The 20084-nt window shown below is 50.4% G+C and overlaps 1 protein-coding gene across 1 annotated transcript in view; it reads left to right on the top strand.

The window, feature by feature from the left end:
- Positions 1-417: 417 nt before the first annotated feature.
- Positions 418-20084, top strand: part of Acot11 (acyl-CoA thioesterase 11) — a 47083-nt gene continuing 27416 nt past the window's right edge. The window contains exon 1 of the mRNA XM_090334765.1: positions 418-465. The gene's annotated coding sequence lies outside the window, so the exon portion shown is untranslated. The remainder of the gene's footprint in view (positions 466-20084) is intronic.

Below are 20084 nucleotides of genomic sequence, written 5' to 3'. Positions count from 1 at the left end.
GGGTGCCCAGATCCCAGGGGTGTGCCTCACCGTTCCCCCACCCTCAGATCTCCTCCCTCCTTCCTTTCCCTACCAGGGCAGGGCAGAGCCCTACTCAGAACTTTTGCTCAGCACCCAGTAGGTCTCGGCCAGGGCGCGCACGAGCAGCAGTGACGTTTGGGGCCATAATCTGGAAGTAGCTTTGGCGCCCAGGCGCTCGGCGCCGCTGGCCCGGGTCGGCTGCCCACGTTTCCCCCTGGGCACAGCGGTGCCAGGGTGCGGGGGGCTGGTCCCGGGGACCCGCGGGGCAGAGGAGGGCCCCGAGCGAGCGAGCGAGCCCCGGAGCACGGGCGCGTCCGGGAACTCGGCCGGGCCGCTCCGCCCCCGCCTCCGCGCCGCCCTCCCGCAGCCTCCGCCCCGGCTCCCCGACGACCCGGGGCTCGACCCCGCCAGCCGTCGAGCCTGCAGTCTGTCTGGGGCACTTGGGTAAGATCGGTGCCGCGCCCCCCCCCCCCCCGCCCGCCCTCCTCCCCCGGGTCCCCGCGGAAGGGCCGCGTTTCCGGGGCGCCTCTTCCCCCAGGACTCCCCGGGCAGGCCAGCCTCCTGCCCGGACTGGTCCCCCGGCCCCGCCAGGTGGTGCGGGCGCCCTCTGGCTTCGGCGTGCCGGGGCCTGACGCATGGACGGGGGTGGGGGGGTGGGGGGCCTCCCAGTGGGATGAAAAGGGCTGCGGATGTGGGGGCGCAGGCCCTGAGCACACGGCACGTGCCGACTTCCTTGAGTGGGGTGCGAGCCCGGGTCGTGGACAATGACTGGGCAAAGGCCAAATGCAGGAAGTCAGCCTGGCCCAGCCTCCCAGCAGCAATGGGGGGGGGGTTCACAAAGGGGTTCTCTCTCCCCCGCCCCCTCCCAGGAGTTAATGAGTAGAGACCAGAGAGAAGGGCGTGTTGGAGCTGGGCGGGGCAGGATGGGGCTCAGGGCTGGCTGTACCCAGGTGCTCCGTCCTGGTTCTGGTCTCCCCCACTTGGAGGCTTGGCGGCTCTCATTTCCACCATGCTGCCTTTTTTGTTTCTCCTGGACCATTTAGTCAGCTTTCCTTGCCCTAACTTCTCCACAAAGGGCTGAGTTGGGAGGGGTGGGGGCAGCTTGGTGTGTGGCTTTGAATCTTGTTCCCATCCACTTCCTCCTCTACTGGTATCACTACCTGCTTCACCTTTGTTCCTCTCTTCATTCACCCTCCCCCCCACCTTTATCCCAAGAGCTTCCTTTATTCTGCTGTGCTCATGGCCCTAGGGGCCCCAAGAAGGAGCTGGAGTCTTGAGCTTGGGGAGCAGGAGGGGGTAATACATTTCTGAATGAATACATTTCTGAATGTGTTCATCTATTGAATTATGTTTTGTTTTGTTGGTTGTGGGGCTTGAACTTAGGGCCTGGACACTGTCCCTGAGCTTTTCTGCTCAAGGCTACCACTTTGAGCCATAGCTCTACTTCCAGTTTTCTGGTGGTTAGAGATAAAAAGCCTCAAGGATTTTGTGCCCTGTCTGGGAGCACTTATGTGCCCTATGATCCTCAGAGCACAGCCTCCTGAGTAGCCAGGGTTACAGGTGTGAGCCACCAGTGCTGGCTTGAATTATGTACTTATGTATGTATGAACTTCTATTCACTCATGGGTCCCTTATCTTTTCTCATTCATTCATTCGTTTGTTCATTCATTCTCTGGACACTGATTGAGCTTCTACGATATTCAGAGGGATGCTCTGATGAATCAATTCCATCTCTGAAGCCAACTTGCTCCAGGGCGAGATGAACTTCTGGAAGCCCTGACATGTGGGGCCAGGTGAAGCAGGGTATGGTGTGGGAAAGGAGAAAATGCTCTGGGTTTACAGGGTTTTAGGGCAGACATCCTGCAGACTTGGGACTTCCCAGGAGGTTCACTGGATGTTCAGGCCTTGGAGCTGAGGGTATTCAAAATGAGCCTGCTGGGTTTGGGAGCTTCTGGAGAGATTTTCTGGTGGGTCAGCATAAACTTTAAAGCATATAAGCTTATAAGCTGTCAGAGGTGGTGATTACTCTTGGGTGGGTATTAGATTCAGATCAGAATTCAAATCCTGATTTGAATTTCTTCTTCAGACAAATGACTCAATATTCTTTGCCCCTGATTTTTTTTTTTCCCTGCAGGGGAACAATAGAGAAACTTCCTTCTAAAGGGGTGAGCCAGTAGCGATGAGGTTCAGGAGGTGCTTGCACAGTGCAGGGATGGGGAGAAGGCTAGAAGGACACGGGATGAGGACGCTCCTGATTTAGCTGCTGCTCAATCAAGTCTGCCTTTAAAGTCTCTGGACTTCACAAGTGACACTGTGGTTCAAGTGGTAGATTGCTTAGCCTTGAGCTGAAAAGCTTAGGGACAACACCCAGGCCCAGAGATCAAGTCCCAGGACTGACCAAAAAAAAAAAAAAAAATCACTAAAACTTAAAGTCTCTGTCTGGACTTCATTCTCTACTGGAATGTGGACAGGCCGACCCAGCTCAGCTGTTCTGAGTGTGCTGGAGGAACCAGCATCATTCTCATCATTGGAGATCTTATTAGAAATGCAGGTCCTTGGGCTTTGCTTCCCCTCTACCAAGTCAAACGGTGGGAGTGGGGCCCAGCAATTTGGATTTTCATAAGTCTTCAAGATGGATGGTCCTTTTCCAGGCTATAAGTAGGCCCTTCATGACTCTTGCATTTGGTTGGTGGTTGGGGTAGGCTCCAGAGATAAGTACGATGTGGTTCCAGCCCTTAGGGGGTTCAGGTGAGTGGAAGGGGAGGGAAGGTGGTCCAGAGCTTCTGAAACCACTCAGGAGCTGGGAGGAATGGGGAGCTCTGAAGAAAGATCTAGACCTCTGTGGCTTGTTTCTGGCAGTAAGATTGGTTCAGTCTTGCTGAAACTTCGCTCAGAAGTCTACTCAAAACCTTTTCCATTTTATGCCTGGTGGTGAGTGAGGTAGACAACAGGAGGCAAGGGCAGATGTTTCTAGACCACTCCCTCACTGTATGATTCTGGATGGCTCTTTTTCCATCCCTGTGCCTCAGTGTATCCATCTTAGATGCGGTGGTCCTCTAGAGAGAGTGAGGAGGCTGAGGGTCTGGAAATTCCCTGTCTTCTCTGCATAATGAGGGTTCTGAAATCACCTAGGACCACCCCTCACCTTACCTCACGTTGAACATGCCCATTGTTCTTTCAGGCTCGCTGCTCAAACCTGTTGCTGAACGTGGGACGTTCCCACCTTTCTGTAGCCCATGATTGCATCCTGACTGCCTCTGTCATCCTTCCTCCTCACCCCTCCTTTCAGTCTACCCAAACCCATGCAGTCTCCAGGTGTGGCTTTTCAGTTGGTCATGGTTACAAGGGGTGCAAATTCTGCAAGTCCATCAGGGAGGACTCTGGCAGCTTCCCGTTTTAAAAGAGCCACCTGCCTATTGTAAGGAAGTGAGGGGTGTGTCCTGTCTTGAGCCAGCAGCTGCTGGGTGCCAGCAGCAGGGGACAGTAGAGCAAGAAGATGGAGACATTCCCTGTGGTGATGTGACATGTGTTCACTGGTCAGTCTGGTGTCTCTCCAGAGGCTCTTGAAGCTCCCTGGAGTCCTGCTGTGCTCCAGCTTGCCCCCTGGTGGACTAAAGAAAATCTGAGGCCCTGGGAGCCGTTCTAGAGCCCAGACCCTGTAAGGGAGGATGATGTGTGTGTATGTGTGTATGTGTGTGTGCTGGAAGTTGGGGGCAACTGAAGCCTGGCAGGCACTGAAGGCATGTTGGTGCCAGTCTCCCGCTGTGGCTGTGGCCTAGTTGGCCGCCTCTGAGGAGCCACAGTGTGGGGGTTCTAGGAGGAGGAGGTAGAGGGCGGGCTGAGGAGAGGCCCGGATACTGCTATCAGCTGGCTTAGGAGGCGGGAGCCCTTGGGAGGAGGAGCCTCTGGGAGGCCGCAGGCTGTATTTGTTGCTGAAGTGACTGTGGCTCAGGTGACCAGAGACCAGACCAGCGTCCTTCTTGTCCTTGTCCGGAGCTCGCAGCTCCTCCGCAGCCTGGCCAAGGCAGTTAGTGCCTCTGCGATGATCCAGAATGTGGGCTGTCACCTTCGAAGGGTATGGACCCTGGACTGTGGGCTGGGGCAGACTGGAGGTGGAAGGAAGGCACCAGAGGCTGGGGACCCAGAAGGAGACTGAGGTTTCCCTTTTAAGTCAGCTCTGCATCTTCTCTCTTACTTTCCTTGGGTCGGTTTTTGTTTTGTTTTGTTCTTAGCCTACTTTGGAAACAGACCTTGCAGAATTCCTAAACTGCTTAGTTATAAATGGCAATCCTGAAGCTTTGGGCTCTCAAAGGGTTGGCTGTGTTGAGAGGAATGTTGTTGCTACTTTCTGAGTCTGAGCTTGTGGCTCTGTGGTGCTTGACTTTCCAATTCATGTAGCTGATGGAAGTTAGTGAGAGGAGAGAGAGAGAGAGGGAGGGTAGGGGAGAGACATGTGGTAGGGTGAGAATGGGAGAGCAAGGCATGACCACGTGAGGGAAAGTATTCTAGGAGTGACCTTGCAAGCATTTTTCCCCGGACTTGGAGCTGAGATTAGATGCTGAGGTGTGAGAGAATCCCAAGTGCTTCATTGACCTAATGCATGGAAAAGTGGATGTTGGGTAGAGGGTAGCTGTCTGCTGGGGGGATTTTCAGCCTTCCTTTATATGATACACTCACCTCTGAATCTCCAGCCGGCCCAGATGGCACCTTGCCATCTTGCTTTCTGTGTCCTATACCCAGCTCTGCTCAGACAGCTGGCTCCAGCTGAACTTTCACATGCCTTATCCCACACCAAAGTATCTTGCCCTCGTGGCTCATAACCCCTCCTTGTCACATCATCTCAACCTGCCAGCTTTCTCAGCAGACATCCTTTTGGTTCTGCTCCATGCTGTTGAACTTGCTGTGCCCTCTGCCAGAGCTACCAATGCTTGTCTTTGCCTTCCTAACCTGTCCTCCCTGGCAGGTTCCTTTGGAAGCTCAGGCTCAGCTTGGCTTGCCTTTTCATCTCCCCTACTGCTGGTGAGCTTCCACAAGGCTGTGTGTTGTAGACACAGCATAGGGCTAGACCTGTCTAGAGGTCAAGGAATAGTTTGGCTTTTCAGTCAAGGGTAAGACCTGAGCCTCAGGGTCAGGCTGCCTGGATCTTCTCTTCATCTTTGTCATATTTAACCAGCAATCTTTCTCCATTAATCCCTTTGACAATGGAGAACAAGGTAGAGAGTAAGATATGTCCTTGCCACCATTTACAAAGAGAACAATGGTAGCAGATTCTCACCTGCTGATGGCCCCAGGGAGTCAAACTCAGGCACCTAATAATTCATCGTCTTTTCTATGAAGTAGGCACACTCATCACCTCCTTCCATCTTGAGGCTTAGAGGTTAGTGACCTGCCCAAGATCATCTTGATACTAAGTGGCAGAGCTTGATTTGCACTTGATGATCCTGCGACCTGAGTTGGAGTTCTTAAGGAGTCTGAGGTTCAGCCAGATGAAGCTCCAGATCTGCTGTTTCCTATGCCATGTCCTGACTCAAAGCCCAGCTCGCATTCAGCTCCCCACCCCCCCTGCTGCCTCTGCTGGGTTGGTGGATGAGGCTGGGGGCTGGGTGTGGAAACTGGGCTAAGAACACTCTGGCCTTGATCTCTACCTTTGAACCACTGCCTAGTTGGCAGGCCTGATTTCCTTTGCTGCTTCTTACCTTCTCTTTACTTCTTTTACAAGGAGAATCTGGGAACCTTTCTGGTTTGATATTGAAGCTGTTTTTGATGAAAAGTAAGAAAACCAGTGAATCCCACTAATCTCTTTTTTTTCCCTAGGAACCAAGAAAGCCAGGATAAACTGGCAATGGGAGTCTCGGACAACCCCTCGGCCTCACTTTGTATAGTTTAGGGGCCTTTTCAGTATTCTGAGGCCTTGAACATCAGGGAGGACTGGAGTATAACCATTCTGGCTTGTACTCATCACTGGGTCCCCAGCCAGCTAGTACTCAGCACAGGCAAGCCAGTGAATGAAGCTGTGAGCTTGCCACGAAGGTGGGGAGAACAAGAGGTGCCGAGTGCTAATCTTAGGATGTTGGAAGGGTCTCCTTGACCCAACTCTCTCAGTGGAGATTTTCTCTTTTCCCCATGCAAGGTGCCAGTCTTACTGGATGCTGGGCCTGCTCTCCTGAGCTAACAGGAGCCCCGCTGATGCCCTAGCCAGCTGAGAGGTCTGGGAATCTGCCCAGCCTCAGTTCTTGCCTGGCCCGGTGCAGCCCTGGAATGCTCTCTATTTTTTCTCCAGTAATGGTGATGGGATCTTTGTCCCAATTTTCTTGAGACACCTATCCCCAGATGGTGCTGCTGGCAGGGTGTGAGGGTCAGAAGCAGCCACGAGCATTTGTGTTCTTCACTCAGACTGCTTCTGACCCTCAGTGGAATCCCATCATGTCACCTTAAACCTGAGGATGGCTGTAGGATCCTCTCTGTCTCCCACAACTTCCCCACAGTGTGGGGTGGCACAGGCACAGGGTTCAGTTCTGCTCTCTTAAACAGTGTGGGTCTGGTAGTCTTCCCCCCCTCTATGTACTAGGTGCCTTGACCTTAGAGGCCTGATTAGTCATGAGGGATTTGCAGGAGCACGTTGATCCTGACAGTGGAAGGTCGGGCCTGTCTTCCTCCAGGGCACTATGTATCTGAGGGGAGGTGACCTAGTGATACAAAATGATATTTCTGTCACATTGTTGGAGCTCAGAAAAGTGAATGAGTGACTGGGAGTTCAAACTGGTCTCCAGAATGTTTCATTGGTCTGTTCAGGAGCTACACATGGACCCAGTCTTGGCCCTGGGCAGACACACTTAGTATTCTATCTGTTTGGAGGACTCTTCCTCATATTTCAAAACCCAGTTTAGCTGTCCCCCGCCCCTCTCTGCTTTATTATTATCATTATTGTTATTATTGTTCTGGTCCTAGGACTTGAACTCAAGGCCTGGGCACGGTCCCTGAGCTGCTTTTGCTCAAGGCTAGCATTCTCCCACTTGAGCCACAGGGCCACTTATGGCTCTTCAGTAGTTTATTGGAGATAAGGATTGCATGGGCTTTTCTGTCTGGCTGGCTTTGAACCACAGTCTTTAGATCGCAGCTTCCTGAGTAGCTGCAATTACAGATGTGAGATACTGGCATCCAGCCTAGCTGTTCCCTTTCAAATCCCGATCCCATCTGGCCTCAGAGTTAATGATGTCTCCTCAGAATATGGTAGCAACTTCACTTGTTCCTTCTACAGGTACTTAGTATGCTGTGGCCCATGACCACAAGGAGCCGATAGCTGATTGGGGGTAGATGTGAAAAGGTAGACAAATAGCCGTGAAAAGCTACAATAATACATGATATTTAATAAACGTTGAATAATAACAACAATAAGTAAATGTATATAGGTGCCAAGCCTACACTAACTCATTCCTTAAAACTCTGAGGCATATGGTATTGTGTTTATTTAAGACAACGCTAGAGGCTGGGAGCATAGCCTCGTGGTAGTGTTTGCCTAGCATGCACAAAGCCCTAGATTCAATTCCAGATTCAATTCCTCCATAGCACATACTCAGAAAAGAGCCACAGCTCCACTTCTGGCTTAAGTGGCAGAGCACTAGCCTTGAGCAAAAATGTCCAAAGATAGTACCCAGGCCCTGAGTTCAAGCCCCAGTACTGGCAAAGAAAAAAAAAGACAAAGGCAGAGGGGGTGATATTGTCCCTAAAGAAATATACTCTTTTACCTGACTTATGTAAATGTAACCCCTTTGTATGTCACCTTTATAATATCAATTTTAAAAAGGTGAAAGAAAGATAGAGGCAGAGACAGGAGAGGGAGAATCACTTTCCTAAGGTCCCACAGCCTAGTAAATGGCATTGCTGAGCTTACATTCAGGCGGTGTGGAGGTCAGGGAACTGTGAGGAAATGGTGAGCATGCTCAGGGAAGGGCGCTCAGGGCACGTGACAGCTGAGCAGACAAAAGGCTAAGAGCAAGGCAGTTATGGTAGGGTCTGGAAAGGAACATCCAGGACTGGTTCTCTGTGTGGGCAGCCCATGAGAGTTCCAGCTTCCATTCTCCCCTTTGGCTTGGGCTCCTCACAGCAGGGAGGTAAGGGAGAGGACCATTCAACACAGATGAGGCTCTAGGGGAGATACCTGGGCTCCAGCAGCTGATGAGAGACTCAGGACCTACCTGCTAGCCTGGGCCCTCTTCTCCAGCCCTTGTCCTCATCTGGAATGCATTACATCCAGTGGTAGCCTCATGTCCTTTGGCCCATCCATCCCAGCCCTCCTCTGTCCACCCTTGCACACTGACAGTGTAGGTTCAGGGTTTTAGGCTGGCTGAGCTGACTACCACACACCACAGACCAGGGTCTCAAGGGAGGCTGTCCTACCACCCCTTACCTTCTCCTGCACCAGTGGCAGGGCCATGCTGGTATCCTGGAATCTTTGGATTGCCGCCTGTTACTCTGCCAGACACTGAGAGGATCCAGAGCCCTGCTTCAGAGACACCAATTCATTTTGCCTCTGTAGCTCTTTATCTTTCTTTAGGCGTTCAATGGCAGGCTGGTTGATCAGATAGGATGATGAAAGCAAACTCTTCTATTGTAGACCTACTAAGTGTTAGGCACATGTAACACCCTAATTGTGTCTCAAGGCTGCTTTACTGAAAAGAAAACCAAGATTCTAGTATTGAGTTACTTTGAACTAGTTAGCCAGTTAAAGACTTGAATCCCAGGCTCCAGTTAAACTTGGGTTCTTGTGCTGAAGTTGCTTAACCTTGTCCTGAGCTGACCTGGCTGAGCCAAGGACCTGACATCTTTGCCCTGTGCCTGTTCTGTGGCTCCAGGGACAGATGGTGCCACAGGCTGGGTCCTCTGCCAGCTCTCTGGCTGTCGGCTGGTGTGCTCCTGCCATACTCAGAGGCAGCCTCCTTGCAACTAGGAAGTAGTTCTAGGCAATGATGGGAAGGGCCAGAGGCTGGCACTTTGAGGACTTAGGGATGAGTCAGACCAGGCCTGTCCTCAGGTGCCCCTGGCAGATGAAAATAACAAAGAAAACTGTAAACTGTTCACCACTGAGGGAGGAATCAGACTCCCCCGAGGAGGTGATGGTTGGGAATCAAGGTCCAGACAGAGGGGGAAAGAGCCAGTCCCACAAGGAAAGGATGAGGAAATTTGGAAAAGCCTTTTGGCCATGTGACATGTATATCCTGCCTGGGGTTTCCTCAAGAAGAGTAATTTGAGCTGGGTGCTGGTGGCTTGTGCCTATAATCTCAGCTCCAGGAGGCTACAATCTGGGGACTGCCAGCTTGGGCAGAAAAGTCCAGGAGAAGTAAAGATGTTGCTTAAATAGTAGAGCATGAGCCTTAAGGAGAAAAAGCCAAGCAGAAGAGCAAGGCCCTGAGTTCAAGCCCTAGTACTGGCATAAGAAAACTAACTAAACAGGGCTGGGAGTGTGGCTGAATGGTGGTAGAGTGCTCACCTAGCATGCACGAAGCCCTGGATTTGATTCCTCGGTACCACATACACAGAAAAAGCAAGAAATGGTGCTGTGGCTCAAGTGGCAGAGAACTAGCCTTGAGCAACAAGGGTCCAAGGACAGTTCTCAGGCCCTGAGTTCAAGCCCCAGGACCGGAAAAACAACAAACAAAACCAGAAAACAGTTTTAGGGGCCAAGAGTGTGGCCTAGTGGTAGAGTACTCGCCTAGCATGCATGCAGCCCTATGTTCAATGCCTCAGTACCACATACACAGAAAAAGCCAGAAGTGGTGTTGGGGCTCAAGTGATAGAGTGCTACCTTGAGAGCTCAAGGACAGTGCCCAGGCTCTGAGTTCAAGCCCCAGGACTGCCAAAACAAAAACAACAGCTTACACCTTTGGCACTGAGCAAAGCCTTCTTGGCAGTAATCCCTTAGTGGCACAATGTCCTAAGCCCCAGGTAACTAAACCTAAGCACCCTTTCCTGTGTGCAGGGTACTTATCCTTGATCCCTCGAAGAGGTGGTGAAGATCAGGGGTATGAACACGCAAAGCCTCAGCAGAATATCCGCAGGGGAGTATAGAGGAAAGGCTCCTGAAAAGTTGTAGAGAGACAGGCACTGGCCCTGCTCTCATGGCATTTATCTCCTCGTGCAACCTAGAGAGTGCCGTCTGTCCTTTGCCCTGTCTGGCTTTTCTGGGGCCCGGGGAAGCAGCGCAAAGCTGCGGCCTGGACTGGATCTTGGTTCCAGGTGCTATTGGCAGTGCGGATTCTCAAGTCTCTCCAGTTCTATTTGTGACCTCTGGACCAGGCTGTGCTCTGCCCCAGGGAGTGGCCTGGCCCAGGTGTGGCCTGGCCCTCAGATCAGAAGTTGGGATGGGGTGTGGCCTTTCAGTCTTCCTAATGTAGCTCTGGTTCACAGTGCACTCCAAGCCTAGCCAAGCCAGGTGGGTCCATATCCCCTTTTCATTCCTTCTGAGGGTCTGGAAAGACCCAGGTTCCCACGATTCCTTCTCCATAGATACAACCCCTGAGCAGTGAGAGGAACAGTGAGAGATGGGTGGGGAGGGTCTGGCCTGGTTCTCAACTACTTCCTTCCTCACCTGAATTTCCTTACTGTAACCATGGTGTGGGGGTCAGTCCCACCATCGGATTTTATCCACAGACTTGTTTTGTTTTAAGAAAGTGAGTAAATGTCTGCAGACTCTAAGAGCAGTGGGTCTGAGGGAAGGGGTGTGTAATGGAGAGGAAAAGGCAAAGAGCTATGTGACTTTGGGGCCAAAAGAGGGGCCCTCTTGGAAGAAAGCCAGAAGGCATTGCTTCCCAGGCCTCCTTCCAGCTCTGCCCTGATAGCTCCCTCTGAGTTGGCCTGGTCCTCACCCTCTCCTTGCTTCTGAAGATAAAAGTAGAACTGGGTGGGGGCATCTGGGCTAGAAGGTGTGCCCACTGAAGGACCTGGCTCGGAGCTGCTGAGGCTGTCTTCTGGATGGGGAGTGGTGGTGAATGGGGGCAGCTGTGGTGTCTTTATCTTGGAGACCCCCACACTCCATTTTGGATCTATTGGTCAGATAGCCCCCTCCCAGCCAGATCTGCTCCATAGAGCACAGAAGGCAGGGAACCTGGAGGCGTCTTGGAGGGTCTGCGATGTGCCAGGAGCTGTCTCTGAAGTCCCAGGAGCTGGTGGCCTGAACTTTTTCTGTCCAGCGTTTGGGTCCCTTTTGCAGCATCCCTTAAAAAATCTGAAGTCAGAAGACCCCTGATCCAATTGTTGTTGTTATTATTATTATTTTGTTTTTCTGTATGCCTTACTGTGACTTGAGTTCAGGGCCTAGGTGTTGTCTCTGAGCCTTTTCATTTAAGGCTGGTGTTCCAGTATCTGATCCATAGCTTCACTTCCAGCTTCTTTTGGTGGTTAATTGGTGACAATAGTCTCATGGACTTTCCTGCTTGGTCTGGCTTTGAGCCCTGATCCTTAGATCTTTGCCTCCTGAGTAGCTAGGATTACAGGCTACTGATTTTATACCTCATTAGGAATTCCTTCTGTCCCCCTTGCTAGCCAGCCCTTAGATTTGCAGTCACAGGCCTCATATGGGAGCCATATATTGCCCAACCCACTCACTGCCCCTCCTTCAGCCTGTTAGGCCTGCCCTGGGCCACTCCCTGTTTCTTCTGTTCCCCCTCACACAGAGCTGGGCCTCTTAGGCTGTGGGCAAACCCCAGCCTGGTGCCGCCTCCCCTAACACTGAGTCATTCCTCCCCCTCACCCCTGTGTACCACACCCACCACAGTGGAAAGCCTTCAGTGGCCACAGGGCCACGGTTTGGTTACAGTCAAACTTGTTATGGTTCAGTTTGTAGATAGACAAAATCTTGAGGCTATTTTCGCATGAACAACTATTAAGCCATCTCAGCATGCACAAAAATTTTAAACAAAGGGGCAATGCCAGAAACACTTTCACAGGCTGATAAACTGTTCCCTTTTTTTCTTTTTGGTGGTGGTGGTACTGGGGATTGAACACGGGACTTTGTGCTTGTTAGGAAGGTGCTCTGCTACTTAAGCCATGCCTCCAGCCCCTTTCTACCTTGGTTATTTTCAAGGCAGTCTCACTTTATGCCCAGCTAACCTAGGCTGCAATTCTCTTATGTGTACTTCCACAGCTGAAGAAGTGGACAGACATGTGCCACTGTGCTCAGCTATTGTGCTTTTCCAGTTGCTGGGATAGCAGGTGTGTACCAGGTACCCAGCCATTGACTAAGATGGAGTTCCCTGAACTTTTTTTTTTTTTTGCCAGTCCTGGGCTTGAGCTCAGGGCCTGAGTACTGTTCTTGGACTTTCTCAAGGCTAGAGCTCTACCACTTGAGCCTCAGCACCACTTCCGGCTTTTTTGTATATATGTGGTACCAAGGAATCGAACCCGGGTCTTTGTGCATGCTAGGCAAGCACTTTAACCACTAGGCCAAACTCCCGGCCCTCCCTGAACTTTTTATGCCTGGTATGGGTTCAAACTGTGATCCCCAATCGCCATCTCTTAAGTAGTTAGGATTATAGGTTTTCAGCCCCTGCTCCTGGCACTTCTCATCTCCGAGTTTTTCAGATGGCTGCCTTGGACCAATTTGTGTCTTCTTTCCAGCTGTTTGATCCAGTGTTCAATGGAGTAGGCACAAGGGCCATTCTGTCAAAGACACCTCTCAGGTTCAAGTTCACATATTTTTACTGAGTCTTCCTGATGTTTCTGGGCTGTACACATGCAAAATATGCACACTATATCTATTCTAGTCCTGGTGGCCCCTTGTCCTGCGGCTAGCATGTTTTGCTTTTCATACCCCCAACTGATTTCTAGTAATTGCCACTTTTGATCTCAAAGGTCTGTTTTCTTTCCTGAGTTCTGGAGCCTTCCAAGGGCCTGGGACTCCTGAAGGGTTATGAGTGTGGCTGGATGTGTGTGGACATCCAACTCTGACTCTTTTTTTTTTTAATATTTATTTTTTTGTGTGCTGGTTCTCCCTGATCTTTCTTAGCTCAAGGCTAGCACCCTACCAACTTGAGGTTCAGCTCTGCTTTCCAGCTTTTTTGGTAGTGTAGTAGAAATAAGAGGCTCACAGACTATCTTTCCTGATTTAGCTTCCAACTGAAATCCTATGATCTCAGCCCTCAGAGTAGCTAGGATTATAGGCCTGAGCTCTTAATGCCAACTTTGATTCTTGTTTGGAATGAAACCCTAGTGGTAGACAAATGTTGCGTTCAACTGGCAGTGCTGGGAGAAAAAGTGAATGTCATTGTCACAAACTAGGCCACAAAGAGTCCACTATCTAACCCCACTGCTCTGCCAAGGCTACCTAGCCAGTCTGGGCAGGTGTCTCTTATTCCTGGGGTCTGGGGCAGTAGTGTCTTGTGTGGTTCCACAATGCCTTGTCTTTGTAACAGTATGAAGAGCTGTGGTTTGAAGCACATCTCATTGAATCTTGTCCATGACACTGTTATTTCCATTTCATAGAAGGAGAGAGGGAGGTTCTGGATGGTTTAAATGATTATCTTAAGGCTATTCACCCAGGCAGAGACCAGGCCAGAGCCAGCACTCTGGAGCCTGATGAGCTTGCCTTTGCCCTCTTGCCAGCCTCTCATTTTCCTACGATTTCTTCCCTTTTCTCCTTCTACCCTTCTAGATTTTTTTTTTTGTCAGTCGTGTGGCTTGAACTCTGGTCCTGAGTGTTGTCATTGAGCTCTTCAGCTCAAGGCTAGAGCTCTACCACTTGAGCCACAGAACCACTTTTGTGTGTGTGTGTGTATGTGTGTGTGGGGTGGGGTGGGTGTTTAATCGGAGATAAAGAGTCTCATGGACTTTAGTGCTCAGGCTGGCTTTGAACCACAATCCTCAAATCTGAGCCTTCTGAGTAGTTAGGATTACAGGCCTGAGCCACCAGTGCCCAGCTCCTTCTAGGTTTTATTTTTTATTTCTGTCCTTCCATGGGCCTTTCTTGTGGCCTCAGATTCCTGTGAGACTGTTCAGGAAATAGAATGGTGGGTGGGTGGGGTGAGGTCATGTGAGTGTCATCTTGTAGCCACAAGGCTTCCTGAGCTTGAGGCTGAGGGATGTATTGGTCATGGGGTGACCTGGGAAGAGGACCTCTGCTTGGCAGCCTCTACCACTCTACCTCTGCTTGACAGGCCCTGCTCTGCACCTCATACCTTCAGTTACACCCTTAGGCTTAGGAGCCAGACTCACCGGGTTGGTCTCTCTGCAGAGTCTCAGCCTGAGGCCATCTCACTTGCTGTGCAGCTTTAGGGGATGTGTTCAGAAGATAAATCATGATTCCTGTCTCGCTGGTCTTTGGGTTTTAGGAACAGCTTCTTGAACACTAGGGAGTGAGAACAGGCTGGGTATGGTGGGAAGGAACAGACCATGGCAGCAGGAGAGCTCTGGGGGGCCATCAGGGCCTGAGAGGGATGCTGGGAAGGACTTGGTGGGGCCGTTTAGGGCCGTGGGAGAAGCTCCCCACCTCGCTGGGGTAATCCAGGACACCAGTCCTCAGCAGGAGGGGTCTGGAGAAGCAGCTAGAGACTAGAAGAGGCCCACCAAGCTGCCAGCTTCCTGGGGCAGGAAGTCCCAGCTGCCCAGAATCCCGCCAGGCTAGAGCAGTTCAAGCCAAAGGAATGTGTGTGGTGGGGAGGTTGGAAGGGGGCCCCTTTCCTGCCTCCCTCCCTTCTCCCTGGAGTGTGTGTGTGTGTGTGTGTGTGTGTGTGTGTGTGTGTCACTTGTTCTGCTCCCTTCCAGCCTCTTGTTTTTCTTTTCACTCCCTCTGACCTAATCCTTTTCCTTTTCTTTCTCTTTTTTTTCCCTTTTCCCCTCCCTCTCCTCCCTTGGTGACTCTGGTTTCCTTCCCTCTCTAACTGCTCTCTTTTCTTCTTCCCCCTCAGTCTTGTTCTCTTTCTTGTCCTCCTGAAAGGAAATCATGATTCTTGTAGCTGCTGTGTCCAGCTCCAGGGCAAAGGAGGGAGTTTGCAGGATGGCAGAGCCTGGGTCCATTGCCTGGCTGTCTGTTGCCATGGTGACCCAGAGGCGGTGGCAGGCCTCAGCTCTGGCTGTGTAGCATGGAGGGAGTCAGAGCTCTGACGAGAGGCCCTCTCCACAGCCCAGGAGTGGCCCATCTCACACCCAGGGCTCCAGCATTGAGGGGACTGCATATGAATGTGGGTTTTGGGCTGGGTGTTGTCAGAGGAGCTCCCCGAGGGGCACATAGTAGGGCCAGTTGTATTTGGAGCAAACTGCCTGGTCTGGAAATTTCTGCTGTTTCCTGGAGTGGCAAGGGGCACATGTCCAAAGTCAGTAAGCGGGGGAAGGAGGTAAGATGGAAGAACTGGGTCAGACAGACTTGCTCGGGAGAAGAAGAGGCTGCATCTGTCTCTAGGAGCAAGAAAGCTCACGGTGATCATCATTGCATCTGAAAGGCACCTGTCTCGATGACATGAGGCATCCACCCTCTCTCTCTCTCTAGGAGCTGAGGATTTACAAAGTGTAGTTTTCAGCTTACAGAGAACTTAAAGCTTTTCACTAGTCAAAGCCCAGTGAGACAGTATTCCAGAAAGTACTTTTACCCTGGCTGTGGGGTGCTGACACGGTCCTTGTACTTGCAGAGGATAAGAAGGGAGATGGGGTCCCCAGGTGTAGGTGCTGACTTGACGTACCTGTGGCTGTTACAGATGCATGGGAGATGTCAGCCACAATCTTGCCTGCCAAATGAGAGAGGCAGGCACAGCACCATAGCCACACAGCTTTGTCCTTTGAATTATGTAGGCTTGGGCCCAAGTCCCGGCTCTGAGCTTTGCTGACTATATGATTGTGTGTGTGTGCATGTGTGTGTGTGTGCACACGCATGTGTGTATGCTTGTTGCTTACTCTGCTTGCTGTGCTTCCTCTTCTGTAGAATGGGAAAGCTAGCAACATTAGGGCCGTGTAAAGATTAAAAGAACGGTGGTGGTACACATCTGTAGTCCTGGTACTCTGGAGACTCAGGCAGTAGGATTGCAAGCTAAAGGCCAATCTGAGCTACTCTCACATAATGGGAAATAATGGAGGGGGGGGGGGAGAGAGAGAGAGAGAGAGAGAGAGAGAGAGAGAGAGAGAGAGAGAGAGAGAGAGAGAGAGCGCGCTCTCATATATGTTTGGCATGCAAGAAATCCCTGAACGACGGTATTCGCCATTATTCCTGTACATCCACCCCTATCAGTTTTATGAACCTTCTGAGCTGAAAGGTTAAAACATTTACTCACCTCCCACATCATTAGTTCAGGTCAACTGCAGGCCCAGTGCCCAAACAATACAGACAAGTGAGAGTGTGGGTAAGCTGAGCCCCAGGCTTTATACAGCCTGGTCTTGTCCCGCTGGTCTTGGCTGGCAGCCCTATACAGGGTGGGACATGTCTCCCACCTCCAGCCTCAGCCCTTGTGGGCATTGCAGCACAAAATAGGGGCTGTGGCAAAATAATTCTGCTTCTCTCCCTACCACAGTCTCTCTCTCCACAGTTACTATGTTCTAGGCAGGCAAAGTCAAGCAGCCTGCAGGAATTTTCAGAACATCAATTCCCAGAGGAAACAACTTCTCAGTGACTTACCCAGGGACTACTGACTCTAAGCCCACTTACTTAGAGACCTTGGCTAGAGAGCCCCTATGCCTCGGTTTCCTCATCCATATAACCAAGCAGATATAATCAGTCTCCTAGCCCTGCTCATCCTCAAGTGTTAAGGAAAGAGCCTTGCTGATGAGACTGAGGTAGGATCCTGTGCTCACATACTGAGTTTCTGGTCCAGAGCTGAGTATCTTGGATTTGGGATTGCTCTGGAAGTATCCCCTTATATATTTTGTCCATGGCAACCACTCCCTTATTTGCCCTTGGGTCAAGGAAAATGTACCCAGATGGGGTTCAAGCAATGTCTCCCCACTTGCTGTGGCCCCTGGCCAACTTTTCCCTGTGGGCTTGGGCAGTTCTGACAAGTGGCCGAGAGAAGGTGTCAGCTTTCAGAAAAAGTTATTTTTACCATTGGATGAGGGGAGCCAGGAACTGCTCTGTCTTCTAGAATGGAGTGAAGGACAGGGATAGGACAGGGGCCTAGGGCAAATATGACTTTAGTGAGAATTGGGGACCTGCAGGGTAAATTCATGCATATGGTCCATACAAGCCAGCAGATCCGACCCCAAACCCTGTGTGGGGACCAGGAATAGAGTTTCTGTTTTGTGGATCTTCTGCTCTCAGTACTCCCACAGTGAAACAAGCAGTGTCACTTTGGCCAGCCATACCATGTGAGATGCACATGCCTCTGAGACTTGGTTATCGGCTCTTCCCATCAGCTAAGCTAAGGTAGGACTTGAGGACTCTAAGTGCTCCATTTGAAGGGTGACGAAACTAAAGCTGAAGAGCTCATAAGACTTGCCTTTTCCAAAGCTTCTAATGTGGGCCACACACCATGTTATAGGACTCTCTATTTCTGCTCTTCAAATACAGCTGACATTTAGAACTTAAATTAGCCCATGGACCTAATATGTATTTAAAGTGTTAAAAAATTATCAAGGTAAAATTCACATAGCATTCAATTAACCATTTTAGCTAGCTGGACATACTTGTTCAGTCCTAGAATCGCAGCCCCTAGGAGATTGAGGATCATGAGTTCAAAGCCAGACTGGGCTTTCTATGTGAGATCCTGTGTTATAATAAGATAGCTTTTTTGAGGCAGTCCTGGGGCTTGAATTCAGGACTTGGGCACCGTCCCTGAGCTTTTGCTCAAGGCTAGCACTCTACCATTTGAGCCTCAGCGCCACTTCTGGCTTTTTCCTTTTATGCGGTACTGAGGAATTGAACGCAGGGGTCTTCATGCATGCTAGGCAAGCACTCTACCATGAAGCCACATTCACAGCCCTCAATAAAAAAATTTAAAGCCCCGGGGCCGGGAGTTTGGCCTAGTGGCTAAAGTGCTTGCCTAGCATGCATGAAGACCCGGGTTCGATTCCTGGGTACCACATACATAGAAAAAAGCCCGAAATGGTGCTGAGGCTCAAGTGGTAGAGCTCTAGCCTTGAGAAAGTCCAAGGACAGTGCTCAAGCCCTGAGCTGAAGCCTAGGACTGGCAAAAAAAAAAAAATTAAAGCCCCCAAATTAGCCATTTTAAAACCTAATTAAGCCGGGAGTTTGGCCTAGTGGTTAAAGTGCTTGCCTAGCATGCACAAAGACCTGGGTTCGATTCCTTGGTACCACATACATACAAAAAAGCCGGAAGTGGTGCTGAGACTCAAGTGGTAGAGCTCTAGCCTTGAGAAAGTCCAAGGACAGTGCTCAGGCCCTGAGCTCAAGCCCAGGACTGGCAAAAAAAAAAAAAAAAAAAAAAAAACCTAATTAAGCCGGGAGTTTGGTCTAGTGGTAGAGTGCTTGCCTAGCATGTACCCAGGTTTGATTCCTCAGTACCACATACATAGAAAAAGCCAGAAGTGGTGTTGTGGCTCAAGTGGTAGAGTTTGGCCTTGAGAAAGCCCAAGGACAATGCTCAGGCCCTGAATTCAAGCCCCAGTACTGGCAAGAAACAAAGAAAACTAATTAAGTGAGGTGCTGATAGCTCATGCCTGTAATCCTAACTACTCAGAATACTGAAATCTCAGGATTGTGGTGTGACCTCAGCCCAGGGAGAAAGTCCTTGAGAAGTCAGATCTCCAGCAAGAACTATTGAGAAAAGGACCAAAGTGGTGCTATGGCTCAAGTGGTAGAGTGCTAGCTGTGAGCACAAAGAAGTTCAGAGACAGCACCCAGGCCCCAAGTTCAAGCCCTAGGACCAGCCAAAACAATAAACAAACAGGTAATTCAGCTGGGCTCCAGGGGCTCTTGACTGTAATTGTCGCTGACGGTAATTGAGGCTGAGAATAGAAGAACTGTAGTTTGAGGTTAGCCTGGGCAGAAAAGTTTGTGAAATCGTATTCGCTATCACAAAAATAATCATCACATCACATGTGCACATCGTGCATTTTGTTGCAGACACATTGAAAATATGTTTGTTTCATTATGATTCTCTAGTAGTTTTTATTTTTTTATTTTTGCCAGTTCTGGGACTTGAACTCAGGGTCTGTGTACTGTCCTTGGGCTTTCTCAAGGCTAGCACCTACCACTTGAGCCTCAGCACCACTTCCAGCTTTTTCTATGTATGTGGTACTGAGGAATTGAACCAGGTCTTCATGCATGCTAAGTAAGCACTCTACCACTAGGCCAAACTCCTGGCCCTCTCGTGGTTTCTAATCTCGGGTACTTTCATAAATAAAGTAGGTAGTTTGTTGCTTATCTTTTATATTTTAACCCATTTTAACATGAATTATGACTTTTTCCAAAACTGATTATGGCATTCTAAATTTTCTATCTGTGACGTTTGTTTCTGACTTTTCTTGCCAATGGAAGGTGAAAGGAGCTTTCTGGGAGGCTGGACTTAACGAAAGGGAAGAGGACTCCTCTTTGCCTTTCTACTTTGGGCAGGACAGGGCTGCAAGTCGGAGGTCCTCTGGCCCCTCCCTCATCCCAGGGGACTCAGGGCTAGCCCAGAACAAGGGAAGCCAGCCACTCATCCAGTAGCTGTGGATCAATCCACATCAGCTCACAGACACAGGCCTGGGCCTCAGGGCCCTGGGGTTCTGGGCCTCAGGGCCCTGGGGTTCTGGGCCTGACTCCATCCTTGGTCACTGACTGGCTGTGTGACTTGAGGCCATCTTCTTTTCTCTGGGTCTCAGATAGGAGGAATTTTTTCCACCTTCCCTACCTTCAAGGCTGACATATAGGAGATTTTTTTTTTTCTTTTAATGTTTGTTGTTGTTTTTGTTTTGGTGCTGTTCCTGGGGTTTGAAGTCAGAGCTTGGGTACTGTCCTTGAGCTTCTTCTGCTTAAGGCTAGAGCTCTACCCCTTGAGCCACAGCTCTACTTCTGGCTTTTTTTTGGGGGGGGGTAGTTTAGTAGAGATAAGATTATCCCCACATTTGGGTGAGGAGTTTGGCCTAGTGGTAGAGTGCTAGCATGCACAAAGACCCAGGTTTGATTCCACAGTACCACATGCACAGAAAAA

Source organism: Megascapheus bottae, chromosome 6 (assembly GCF_031878675.1).
Source record: "Megascapheus bottae isolate mThoBot1 chromosome 6, mThoBot2.hap1, whole genome shotgun sequence".
Lineage (NCBI taxonomy): Eukaryota > Metazoa > Chordata > Mammalia > Rodentia > Geomyidae > Megascapheus > Megascapheus bottae.
Note: the sequence above shows the minus strand (reverse complement) of the source record. Positions and strands in the feature narration are given on the sequence as shown.